This window comes from Ylistrum balloti, unplaced genomic scaffold, assembly GCF_031769215.1.
Source record: "Ylistrum balloti isolate Yb309-2 unplaced genomic scaffold, AGI_CSIRO_Ybal_v1 Utg369716, whole genome shotgun sequence".
Lineage (NCBI taxonomy): Eukaryota > Metazoa > Mollusca > Bivalvia > Pectinida > Pectinidae > Ylistrum > Ylistrum balloti.
In genome coordinates, this window is record NW_026781939.1 from 241376 (window position 1) to 254651 (window position 13276).

Here is a 13276-nt window from a genome sequence, read left to right on the forward strand (position 1 = left end):
CTCAGAAAAAGAACATCTGACTCGACCGACGCTCATTTAACATTTGACTCGACCGACGCTCACCGAACATCTGACTCGACCGACGCTTACCGAACATATGACTCGACCGACGCTCACCGAACATCTGACTCGACCGACGCTTACCGAACATCTGACTCGACCGACGCTCACCGAACATCTGAATAGACCAAACGCTCACCGTATAATAGTTGCACCATGTCCTATCCGACAGTGTGGCAATACGCGCACGCCAGTTCAACTTAATCATATCATTTTCTGGTTTTCCTTGCAATCAATTTCCCAAACAAACCAAGAACGAACCCTCTTCCGTCATCGTGTGTCTATTTATGTATCTCCCCTTGCTTTTCACACAAATATTGGGAGATGCGACAGGAGAATTATGCGCATGCGTTGTAACAGTGTTAAGTATCCCCGTGGCTGCTATCGTTTTGTTCCAGCTGTATACCGGCATAGATAAGTGTCGACGCACGTGTTCGTCATATCATTCGGTGCCGCACGAGCGAACAGCTTTCTAGGGATTCATCTCTCGGAGTTACATTAGGTATGTATGTAATTGTACTGTTTTAAAACTTTGCACACATGTTTTCAGTATTATACATGTAAATGTAAGGCTGTTAGGTGACAGTTTTATTTAACGATATGTATATTACATCTCTGTCTTGGGTGAGTTTAGTGCAAATCCTGGCTCGGTTATGAACATCAGTTGGAAAATAGCTTACAATTCATGTACATTATGAGTTTAAAAAATACTGTATGCATATTTCTGTTAAGAGTGTAAATCAGACAACGAAATATACATCTAATGTAGTATAATTCTTATATTATAAAGAGGCATGTCACACACCCCATTCCTATAGTATACTAGCATATGTAATTTCGTTCGTTTTACGCAAGGTAGGTCTATAACGAAGAAATCTAATGAGATATTTCGGGAAGCTTACCGATGTCTTTGAAGTGTTTTTCGCTGTTGCGTTAAAGGCCCATTGTTCAGCTCTGGGCTGCAAGGGAAACATTTGTTACCGTATTTTTGTTATTTAAGATGCATAATAGATCTCTCTAGTGAATACCCCAATTTACTGTGTAATTCAGGCGAAATTAATAGCTATCATTATGATAAAACGTCTGCTTTCTCTGTGTTCAGCTTTATTAGATATGCCAAACAATAGGAATGAGAGAGGATTAGAGTAAACATGGGAAATACAGAGGGGCCTGAGAGGGAAAGAGTGAGAGGATGAGCAGGGAGGATAAAAGAGGGAGGGGCATGCGTTTGTAAATAGAGATTTTAAAAATGCAGTGATCTATAGATATAAATAGGATAGAGACAAACAGTGGTGTAGATGTAAAGGATGATTTGGGGTAGGGGGAAAATAGAAAAATAGAAGGCGGCGGCGTACTGGGATGGAGGCAGGGAACATACGGGGGAGATTAGGTATCAGTAGGGGTCGTGTCAGAAATGAGACTCCCTATCAGCTGGACAGTGGAATATAAATGACGTGCGCGTCATGTAGTGACAGGATAAAGTAACATTTCTGTTTCCGCATGTGAATAATTATGTATCAAAATTTGGATGGAAGGATTATTGTGGTGATGTTGATTAATTGATGTTAATTTAAAGACTAGTAACACAGTTAGGCGGGAGTACCCAAAGTGTAGTTACTGGTACTGTATTTTACACAGAGACAATTAGTATTAATTTGTTCCTTCCCGGTAACTCCTGTGATGCCTCGTTAGAGTATGTCTTCTGTTTCAAGTTTTGGGCGTGAAAGTCATTAGGTTATTTTCAGTTTCCTTCTCCCTGTCGTTACCCTCATATCGTACTTAATTAACCCTTCCCGTCCCTCCCTATCATGCAAACAGTACGTGAAAAAATTATCAGTATTATAAACAATGTTCCTGCATTTAATTCGCGACTCTCCGAGGCCGTGTTATTCGCTAATAATATACATGAAATCGGCGGTGATATATATGATATGTAGACCTACATACAACAGACATGACTATGTATATCGTGTTTTCTTACCAAGTAGGACCTCGGCACGCTATGTACGTGATACCACATTCTAACATGTCGTGTTTATTGTCAAACTGTTCACATCTCAACTTAATACTCATTTAGGTATGTCGTTATGACAGCGGTGAAGACATTTTTGTGAAGAGTATATAAAAATCTTACGAAATAGAGACATTTCAATTGAGGGAACTCACCTATTTCTGTTGTTTAGGGGTTTTGTAATGAATCTTTACATCCGTGTAGTTAGTGTTGATGTTAAACAAGAACGTCGAGTCATATTTATCTTATAAAAGCTGTACATCAAATTTGTCTCAATCATAAACACTTAGGAATTAATTGATAAATACATACATATATCTATTGACAAGTATGCGTATATTATACCTCGAACAGGAGTGACTAGAGAAAACGGAATTATTAGACTGCCGAGTAGATGTTGTGAATGTGAAGTTAGATAGTGTCACACAGCTTACATACATGTCTGTAGAATCACGGTTGTGCATACATAACGAACCAAGGAATCATTCCTTTGTATCCATCCCGTCATCTCCTCTTTCGGGTTCTTTCCGAGTCTGCTCTCTATTCTTGTCGCTGTATGTATTTTGTTGTCTTTATACATACAATTTGTATGACACATTGAATGTTTATTGAATATTTTACATGTCTTTATCACTAAACTTTTAACATTTTTTTGTGAAGAGGGCTGGTTGTTATAACTTGTGCCTAATCCTTTTGTTTATTTAAAGCAATGAATTATACTTAAATCAAATCTTGAATTTCTTAGATTATCGAATATCAATGTGCAAGATTTCAGAGATTAAACTTTAATACCAAAACAATTCATATCAAAATTGTGTTCTGTGCAGTCTCAAAATGTCTAATGATGCAGACTACACGTTAGAAATGACTGGGTCGTAATAGCGAAGCCACGGTACTCAATAAAACTTTTAGCTGCTCGACATATTTCACATTTATGAGTATACCTAGTTTTATAGCTGGCAGCTATTGTATGACAATCTCTCGTGATGAGTCATTCTCTTCTGTGTGAATGGAAAATGGAAAAATAGAATCCACGTGCTTACTGGAATCCAACAATTAAACGCACGTGTCACATAACGCATACATTTAAATCCCTCCCGAGGGCCAGATATCACACTTATTAGAGAAATTGGTGTTCTAAAACTAGTCATGGTAATATCGCATCAGCGCTTATTGATGTGACGTCAATTGATGGTTGACGTGAGTCACTTGACGTCGAACACTCGTTTTGAACGGGAAATCCCCTTATCTCGTTTTACTCCTTGAGCGGCGGGTGGACCATTGGCCTTCAGAATCAAATTATAATGGACGTGATGTAAGCCAGGTTATTAATAGCTCGTATGCCAAATCTGATAAAACTTTTGACAAGCAAGACCAGATGTATTCAAAAAAATGTCCAACATCTGGTTTAGAAGCCCGACTAGGTATCACATAAAATTACTTTGCTCATTGACAGTCGTGTGCGTTAGTAAAAATCTTTCCCTCGTGGTGAAATACAATACCATAATGATTGATGATGGACACGGTCATTGTTACGTACACGGTCAACAACTAATGATTTTAGCAAATTCTATCATGTATGACATTGAATGAATTAGATTATTTCACCGACAAATTTCTTATGTTGTTTGTCTCTGTATTCATTAGTTAGTGTATATATACTAAGTTTTCTTCGTTAGTTTTTTTATTATACAAACTCGTGTGTTTGGACCAACCCCCATCATTCCTCCCAACCCCCAAGAATGACTTGCCACACGTCTCGTGCCATGAGAAGGAGCACGTTTTCTAATTAACAAGTAACTTTAGCCGTAGTCGATCAATCTAACGCGTGCAGTTAGGTCGCTAAGTAGCACTTTCGTGATGACGATTTCAATTTCAATTTCAGAGATTGAATACTTAAAGTAAGTATTCTCAACTTGTGTACATCTGCGCTGAAGTCATATACATTAAGTTGATGTTCTTTAACAGACGTTTGTTTATAAAATGAAGATATTGAATTTTAGATCATTATCATTTTTCTCAGTCGGTCGGAAGGCGTCTGAGAACCATAACGCCGGGGTTTTCAGCCGAAACATCACGATTGGAAAGCTTTACCAGATAGTGTACAAATGTCCTATATTATAACATATTGCCTATAATAAAGAAAACGAACTTGGTTAAATGGTTAGAAAAAACTCGACGATCTTTCATGTCTATACTTGAGACTTAATGATCTGAATTACATTTATAATACTTTGAATATTATATGCTAGGTAAGCTGACAAATATTATAACAAACCCTGACATGTTCGATGCTCGTCTCGGATATCATTCCGCTCCGTCTCGGTTTTTTTCTCATTTCAAACGTAAAAATCACTTCACAGCTGGAGAAAGTCTCTATCTGGGGAAATAGCGAGTTCCAGAGGAATTTGGAGTATTATCGGAATGGCGCGGTCGGGCCATATGCCGTTATGTTTAGTGCTCATAAGGTTGATGAACCTTAATCTATTTATATAACAGTTGCTATTTTTCTGTTACAGTAAAATCAAGAATAGGGTAAAGGCTGTCCTTCCATCTTTCGCCATCTCAATATCTAACTCACCTCACATACATGTAAGGAAACCAATTTCAAATGACTAATGTTAACAGGATACTAAGCTATGTAGAACCAAACCCTGTATTTGAAAATAGAGAAAATAAAAATAAAAATAAAAATGCATGCATTAGAATATTCAAATATAGCGCTTGCCCAGAAATGTATTTTAACTGGAATTCACAGCCTCACAAGTACCACGTTTGACCATCATTATTTTCCTATAACGATAATCAAATTCGATTTAGGGCGATGTCAATTGTAAGTGTTTGTGATTTGTAGCAAGAACTCCGGCACATTAAACAGAATGGAAGGTGTCAGATCGCTATTACATTCCGATTGGTTGAGCCTCACAATTCCGGATTAAGCAGTATGCGAGCTACAAATCCTTCTTCAGCTGCTGTCGAGCGAACTATCGAAACACATACAGTATTCAAATTGTCAATATGTCACACAGTAATGGATCCACTTGACCACTGTGAACGCTGTCGGCGGTGGACACCACTTCCTGACCATTGTCCTTGCATGTACTAAGCAAAACTACCGGATATTTTTGTTACTTATGAATGGCACTGGTCCTAGTGACCAACAGACAAAACCAATTAAGAAAAAAAGATTTGTCAGCTTGATTCCGGGTTTTTTCGCGTAATATTTGATTCCTTCGTTTTCTATTTTGGTTTTGTTTTGTTGCACTAAAAAGTCTTAAAAGTCTAATTTGAAATGTTCAGGGAATAAATACATTTCAATTAAATTCAATTTGAAGTTGATGATACAATTATATTTCCATACAGATGTATTATGACGAAATGTTTTCTGGAATGTTTGAAAATACTCAGCAACTGCTAAAAAATACGTTAGATTTTTCCCGTCAAATCAAGAAAGTTTATAGTAAGCCCGAGGCGAAACAAGCTCGGCTGCTGGTGAACAGTTAAAGCAATGCCCTATTTATTTATATACAAAATACTGGACAAATGTCGGCTATCCAAAGGGTCAAGGGGTCGTGGTCAAGGGCAAACTAGACAAACATGTTAGTGCCTCGTCCACGCTCGTTTCACGTGCTAGAGTTTTGATTTGGGTAAAATAGCATATTCCAGGATACATATGAGCACATAGCACCGAGGTTCCTTCATTACCTCCTCTGATAAGACACTTGTATGTGCCAAAGCCTATATCTGAGGCGTGAAATGTTTGGAATGTTCTTACACCTCGTTTATGATATGAACACGCTTGAGATAAACATCACTGTTTCTATCTCTTTGTTGCAGTGTTTCATGATTTACATTAAATATAAGTAAAAGCTTGATGTGAAAAATACTTCAATATACTTATTTGTATTCGAATATAACATCTGAGGGTTAATTACAGATAGTGTCTGGTCTGCGGGTTAGATGAAAGCTTCGGGATACCGGTATGTATGTTGACAAGTGTTCCACGTTGTGTTGTTTGCACTGCTGTTTTCTGCACCTACTACGAACATGCGAATAACACAGCTGTCTCGGTGATCGCTACATCCCACAGGGACTTGGCAAAACTACCCAAAAGTCTGTATATTTCTGTTATACAATACAAATAAAAACAACCATAGATATCGATTCTTTGAAATACAAACCGCGGGGATAGATTGTGCCACGCCCCTTAGCTTATACCCGGATGGCACGATGCAGAGCTTTTAGAAAAAGTAATCAAGTACGTTTGTTTTGAACATGGATCAGAAAATTGATGATAGAGGGGTTTTAGCGGGGTATTGATACTCTCTTAAAAATGTCATGGTTTGCGTCAATTAGACAGGATATGTCATATTTAACTGCAAAGTGTTTTCCTTAATCGATAACAAATCGGAATGACGTAAAACCGAAGGTCTCGTGTGACCTTAGTTATTCAACCAATTAACACTTTTGTCACTTCTTAACATTCGCTGTCGTTATGAAGGAACTAAACACTTCATAAACGAAGAAAATCTTTTTTTAAAAATGCTGCACCATGAAGGCACGCCAGTGTTGCATTTGGACCACCATGACAAGACAAGGGTTTGACCTCGGTCATACAGACAATTTGATACATCTCGCAATGCATTTAAAATAGACATCAAGCTTCACGTGATCTGGCTATGTATATAAATGAGGTATCCTTAAAGATTTATCTTGGTTTGGTTACACAATTTATTACCGATGCTGTTACCGAGTTATTGCTAGAATAAAGGGATGGACTGGTTCCAAGTCACTATTACATTGTGATGCGGAGTTTGAATTTGATTTGAGCTTATATGCTAGTGCTAGTCTTAAACCTTTCACCTTATTACAAGTTCTTCTCTAAGTCTAATTAAAATTTCACGAAATCTCATTTCCCCTCCTTGCTGTTCCAGTCTCTAGTCGATAGTGTACTTCAGCACTCAGGTACACGTACTTTATACTGACACATCCGTCATGTTATATGACTGATAACTGTGTAACAGATTATACCTACATAATGAGGAAGGTTTGTGATATTATATCAATCTTACAAACATAGGCCAGTCAATTAGTTTATAGATATTAGATTCATAATAAGTTTGTCCATAATGTTGGGGAAAATTGATTTTCTTTCATCTTGTTAGGATTTATGTACTCATGAACACAAACTGTCAGTGTATAAAAGGGGTAGTTTACCATTTCCGCTGACGTCACGGCTAGCACTAGTTTATGGCACTGACGTAAACAATTACTCCCCCGGACACATGGGCATGGATGTAGTTGTCTGTACAGAAATCTCGCGATTTCATCTGTGGTATGCAGAGACATGTGCTGTTTAATGATACATTTATATCAATAACTGGCCAAGTGTTAATTACGTTTATCTAAGTCTCCATCTGTCCGTCACACCTTCTTCATGTATTGTGTTCGCTCTATTACAACAAGTATATATATCAACCTTTTAGCCAGACTCTCCACTGACTCCTTCACCAGTGTTGATGGCAGAGAAAACATGGTCTTTCAAATTACTAAATGAGGTCACGGTAACATGTATTTTATGTTTCCCTCACTTCAGTTAAACTTGTATGTTTATTTCTTTGCCTTTTTCAAGGCGTCCAAAAGTTCGCTTCATAATATATTTCATTTTTTTTTCTATAAAATGTTCAAGCCGATGTAACTAAATCTACTAAGCAAATGTTTTACTGAGACGAAATGATTGGTTTTTGTATGCAATGCCATTGTTATGTGACTTAACCAAGTTTCTGAAAAAGTTTTTTTCCCCTCAAAAATCCTGAATGTTTAAAATCTAAACATTGTACATGAATGCCCAATACGAAACACGTTATTGTAAGCCACCATATCTATAGTATGCTGAGCGTTTGTGACCTGTTGTTCCACGCTTGGGTGTGGCTGTGCTAAATAAAGAAACTTGAAACTTGGATAACTAGGTCATTTTTCAAGGTTTTATTCGAAATATCTCGCAACTTATATACTAGGAAGTAAACGTAATCTTAGTTTTTTCCCTTTGAAAGCAAACTGAGGCGTCCGAATGAAAGAATTCCAACGTGACGCCGGGTGAATGAAATTATGAACTTGGAAAGATAATACGGATGGAAACGCAACGTAAGCACAAAACAATGGTTTATTTATATACATTATCAAAGCTGGTTTATCTGTATATAAATTGCCTATCACTAATACAAAATTATTCTGGCTTGTATTCCAGCATACATATCAAGCCTATTTTCCTATTAGCGTTGTGGATATTATCGGAGTTTTATTGATCGGTCCCACAAGCCTGTGCCAGACCGTTGTAACTAAAGTCTTCGTCATTAGGGAGATCTGCCGATAGTGACAGTAGCTCATTAACTACAGGCTAGTAGTGATTATCCGTTCCTAATCACGAAAATGGCTTGCTTTGTCAAAAAATGTCAACTTGACCATCTTTTCATTCCTGGATTATTTTTCTATTTCAAAAGATAACAAATGCAGCAAAAGACTCATTCAGTCATGTAGACTTTTATTTACTAATGTAAAAACTGTATATAAAAAACGAGGGATATATATTCAGCGAAGCAGAGGGGATCCAGATTCCTTTTGAGCTAACAAACATTTTGCTCATGGCCATGTCTCAACTTTCAAGCTTTGGTCTCTTTGTTGTAATTAACCCATGCTAATGCAGTTTCTTTCATTAGTTTAAAGTTGACTTCATTATGTACGGATTTATTAACGTGTCACGGGCACTGCCGACTGAAGTTCAAACCTGTAAATCTTGTATTATGATATACACGATGCTTATGGTATTGTTTTAACCTTCCTTGCTTGAATTCCCCTGAAAATCGTACTAATGCATTGAAGTATTGTGGTTAAGTATATACAGAGTTTTGGCCCTTTGGTTATTTTTCATTGGCACCGAAAATTACCAAAGCATTACTGCTATCTTCAGCTTTATGATTTCCATCTCGGAATAACAAATGCGTTGTGTGTTGAGATGTCTCCTGATGGAATAGGGTTGTTTGACTCTCACCTTACAGATCGGTACTATTTCTAGGAACCCGAAGATAAATTCTGGTCATTCGTTTATTTCTCGATGCCGATGTTTTTCTCGTGTCAACAATAACATTTTCTGTTCTTTTTATTGCATACTAAGAGAACTGGACGGGATCTAGCAGGGATCATGTACAAGTTTCGAATCTGCAATCTCTTGTAAAAAAATATGCACTGAATTATTTCTGGAATATTAGGACAAAGTTGTCTATTCCTTACCAGAATTATTCTTTCTCCATCAAATCATCAATGGTTAGCAGCATATATTAGAGGACAACACGAACCACAACACTGACCGCTATTTAGTGGTGAGTTTGTACGAATGTCGTGCACACGGTTAGACCAAAACAGGAATGTTGAATCGAATGCTCCGGCAACGGTTATTAGGCGACGTGTCCTCCATTTGTCACGTGGTAAGACTATCTCGTCACGTGAGGTATGTGTTCTTTCAGACTGACGGGCTAAATCGTTAAAGTGACGATATGGTATCCGGTGTCTCTGATTGTCTGGGAACGGGAATAAAAACACAAATCCTCCCAATGGATTATTAATTAAAACTAATTAGAAAGATCACTGGTTAATCGTAGTAGGATCTGGGTAGGTCTGTCGTATAGTTGTAATTTTGATGTAGTTTCCGGGAATCAGGACGATTATACCAATAAAGGCTGTAGTAAACTTCAGGGCCATTAGGTTCGGCTATTGGGAATTGTAATCGTTTCTGCTCAGACTCATTTTCTTAGCTAAATACTGCTTTAACATAGCGTATCTGAATCCGGGAAATAGAGAATTTAATTGATCAACAGTAGACAGTCATGGTCTTGTCCGTCTTTATTAGTTTTGCACACAACTACTGCACCCTAAAACATTAAGATGTTTGATACAAATTGACAATATTGGCACACATCTACTGCTTCTATCAAGACAAAAACGGATCCTTTATTATTCGACTTGCTATTGTCAACTTTTTGTATTTTTAGACAGCTCTATATAGAAACATTTGGGCAAAATAAAAACAAAGTTTGCCGCGTCAGGAATAATTAGGATGCATTCCATTTCCTAAGAAAAACTAACTCTCCCGAGAGTTTTGTATTTATTATCCTCGGAATGATTTCCCTCCCGTGATAATACATGGAACTTGATTCTGTAGAATTGTAAGTAGAGGTTAGTTTCAGATGCCAAGCGGCAGTATTTTAGCCGCCAGATGTATAACCGCCGGTGTTTATCGATCCTGTGGTCTTTACGAACCAACGCTTCTTCCATCACGCCGCGGCCTCCGTCTCCCAAATCACCGTGTCTCTAGGGTTTCACTACAGAGTATGACCGCTCGTGACTAATCGGTCAGTTTTACAAGAGCAAGACAGCCAAGCACTCAAACAGTTCAGATTTTGGGACTTGAAATGATTAGAGCTCGTGCTATTTTTCTGTCCTATTTTATTATTGTAATTGTCGATGTTTATTTGACTACGGAATATAAAAGCCATGGTTTTAAGGGTTTATATTCAATGTTTCACCTATCTTTGTATTGGGCAATTTATTACTTGCTACACGTTGCAAGTCTATCGTTTGAAGAATAAGAGAAGGATATAATTCACGACATTAGATGAAAGAGATGATCAATGTTGTTATAAACTGTAGTGACCTAGCAGCTTGTTCTGTGATTTTATTGGTTAGTCCATGGCACAAGTACCGGTTACAGTAATTTTACTAAGAGTTCCCTATTATTTATATGGTAAAGGTATTCGTCGTGTTTCACATGTCATCGAAGACAGGGTAAAATCACAACAAAGTTATATATACTAACACTCTGTATAATTTTCTATATACATATGTAATTACCAATTCTTAATTTACCATTTGAGACTGTATATTCAAAATGAAAATAGAACACCCTTCCTCCAAAATGTGGTCTTTTGTATCAGATTATCCAAATACTTCCAGGGACCACTATTATTTAAGTTCTATGCTTAATAATCACGGAGGTGATTTCTTGATTTCACTAACGAACCCCTAACCTCGGTAACAGGTTCGGTACTCATTCTATTGTGATAAATTGTAAACCATTTCCATACAAAAAGTGTGCGGTGCCATATTTTATCATTTCTTGCCTTGTGTAATAGTAATGAAAATACGTTATTTTCATAAGTTTCAAAATAATTACATGTTGTCATTTGTCTGGAGCCTCTTGAGGTCTCGCAAAATGAAAAGATCTCTTGTCATGGTCCATTGTAAAGCTCGAGATTCAACAGAATTCAGAAAATTGTGTTCCCTGTTTATGTTACAGAGGCTTTGCGTGTTGTCCTTTCTGAGTGATAGCGGCCAGTGTGATAAACCCTCCCATCACACTGCAGTTTCTCCGCTCTTAATTACTGTAGACGTTTTGATCGGAATGTTTGTCATGGCAACGAGGAGCGTTTTCAAATACACAGGAATCTTGATAACTGAAATCAATGTTTCGTTCCAAATAAAACATCTATTGGTTTGCGAAGTACATTGTATTTCGATAGGAATGTCACATCACCAGTATGATACACACGTTTTCTGTAACAAACCAAATCCATTAATTTACACTTACCGTTACTAGGGCGTAAAGTTTAATTGTGTTACCATGGTAACGTCTTACAGTCTTACGTCTTGTGAATAATTCAGATGTTGTCATTAGAGAGTCGAGCATCTCTGGGGAAACTGGGACGAAATCATAGCGGTGTAAGCAGCAGTTCTAAAGATTTAAGTTTAAAGATTCGGCAATTTACAAAGATCAATTCCAAGAATGCAAGGTATTCCCTTTTTTATTTTTTTAAAAATGTTCTAGTTTATATGTGAGCAAACGGTTACCACCGTATCCCCGGTTGGTTAGTTGGTTAATCTCCGGATTAACGAAACAAAACAACTTGAATAAAAAGTATCAATTTAGATGTATCAGTTCATAGGGTTTAGAAATATTTGAAGATGCATTATACTTATTATAGTATTAATATTGGTTAAACTCTTAAAACTGAATTTAGATATCATATTGTTTTGCACACAGCATCGGGACAGCACAGATTTGCTTGCGTTCTCTGTCGACGGTTTCTGATATCTTGTTGTGATATTTATGCCGTAATATCATGATATCTCAATGGTAAAAAGTAAAACTTTTCATTTCCTAATTTTTAAAGGATCCATTTCAGGTATTTGTTTGTTTTCCGTTGATCCCATGCTCGATATACTCATGGAATGTGCAGAACCGGAAGTCGAATTTCGTGATAATTGCATTTAACTTTTCGAACAAACGAAATTTTGAATAATTCAAGACTTTTGTAATTGTTTCAAGTGACACTTTTATGGAAGCGTGGTTTATTTGGAAACGTTTGCCACTTATTGTAAAAGATTTGTGCATGTAAGCTGTCTGGATCAAACGATATTTGCATGAAAGACAAACATTTGAGCGGTGTCTATAGAAATTAATGACTACCGGCAGTGAGACGACAACTAAACGTGTTTCTAGTATGCGGCCATGTTGGCGGAATACCTGTATCCACCCAACAGAATGGCAACGGGTCACTCACGAAGGTTTGAAAGGACATACAGAAGAAATCAGCATTTTTGGTATTCCAAAAGTGTTTCTAAAATACATTCTGGACAGAAAGAAAACTCTGTTTAATATGGAATACATTGATAACGACATGGTTATACAACAGGTCTATTCATCACGAAACATGCGTCTTGATAAAGAAGACGGGAAACCAACAATATTCAATCAAGCCTCAGGCTGGATTCTTACAAGTGAACGCTTAAATTTGTCGGTCTCAGACATTGAGGAAATTTAAACTTCCAAATGGGATTTGGTTGTCAAACCCTCACGGTTACAAAACATCTTCTTAATAACATTGCCTGATCGTTTGGTGGCTTCCGTGGTGCCATCACCACGGCGAATACTAACTGACGACACGAAACGTTGTCTCTTCTGATCATCGTCAGATCCCTGTCTTCTAATCTCCCTATATAATGTTAATTACAACGGGCTTGTTGCCATGCTGCAATACACTATCTCATGATGTGTCAAGGACCCGTTGGAGCCGTCTCAAATGGATATTGTCGTTAGGATTAAAATGTGTGGGTATTTTTTCACACAGACGAAGGACTCCGATCACGCGGGCA

The 13276-nt window shown here is 37.4% G+C and overlaps 1 protein-coding gene across 1 annotated transcript in view; it reads left to right on the forward strand.

The window, feature by feature from the left end:
* The first annotated feature begins 458 nt into the window (after nucleotides 1-458).
* Nucleotides 459-13276, forward strand: part of LOC132565327 (uncharacterized) — a 30375-nt gene continuing 17557 nt past the window's right edge. Inside the window, exon 1 of the mRNA XM_060229967.1 lies at nucleotides 459-562. The gene's annotated coding sequence lies outside the window, so the exon portion shown is untranslated. The remainder of the gene's footprint in view (nucleotides 563-13276) is intronic.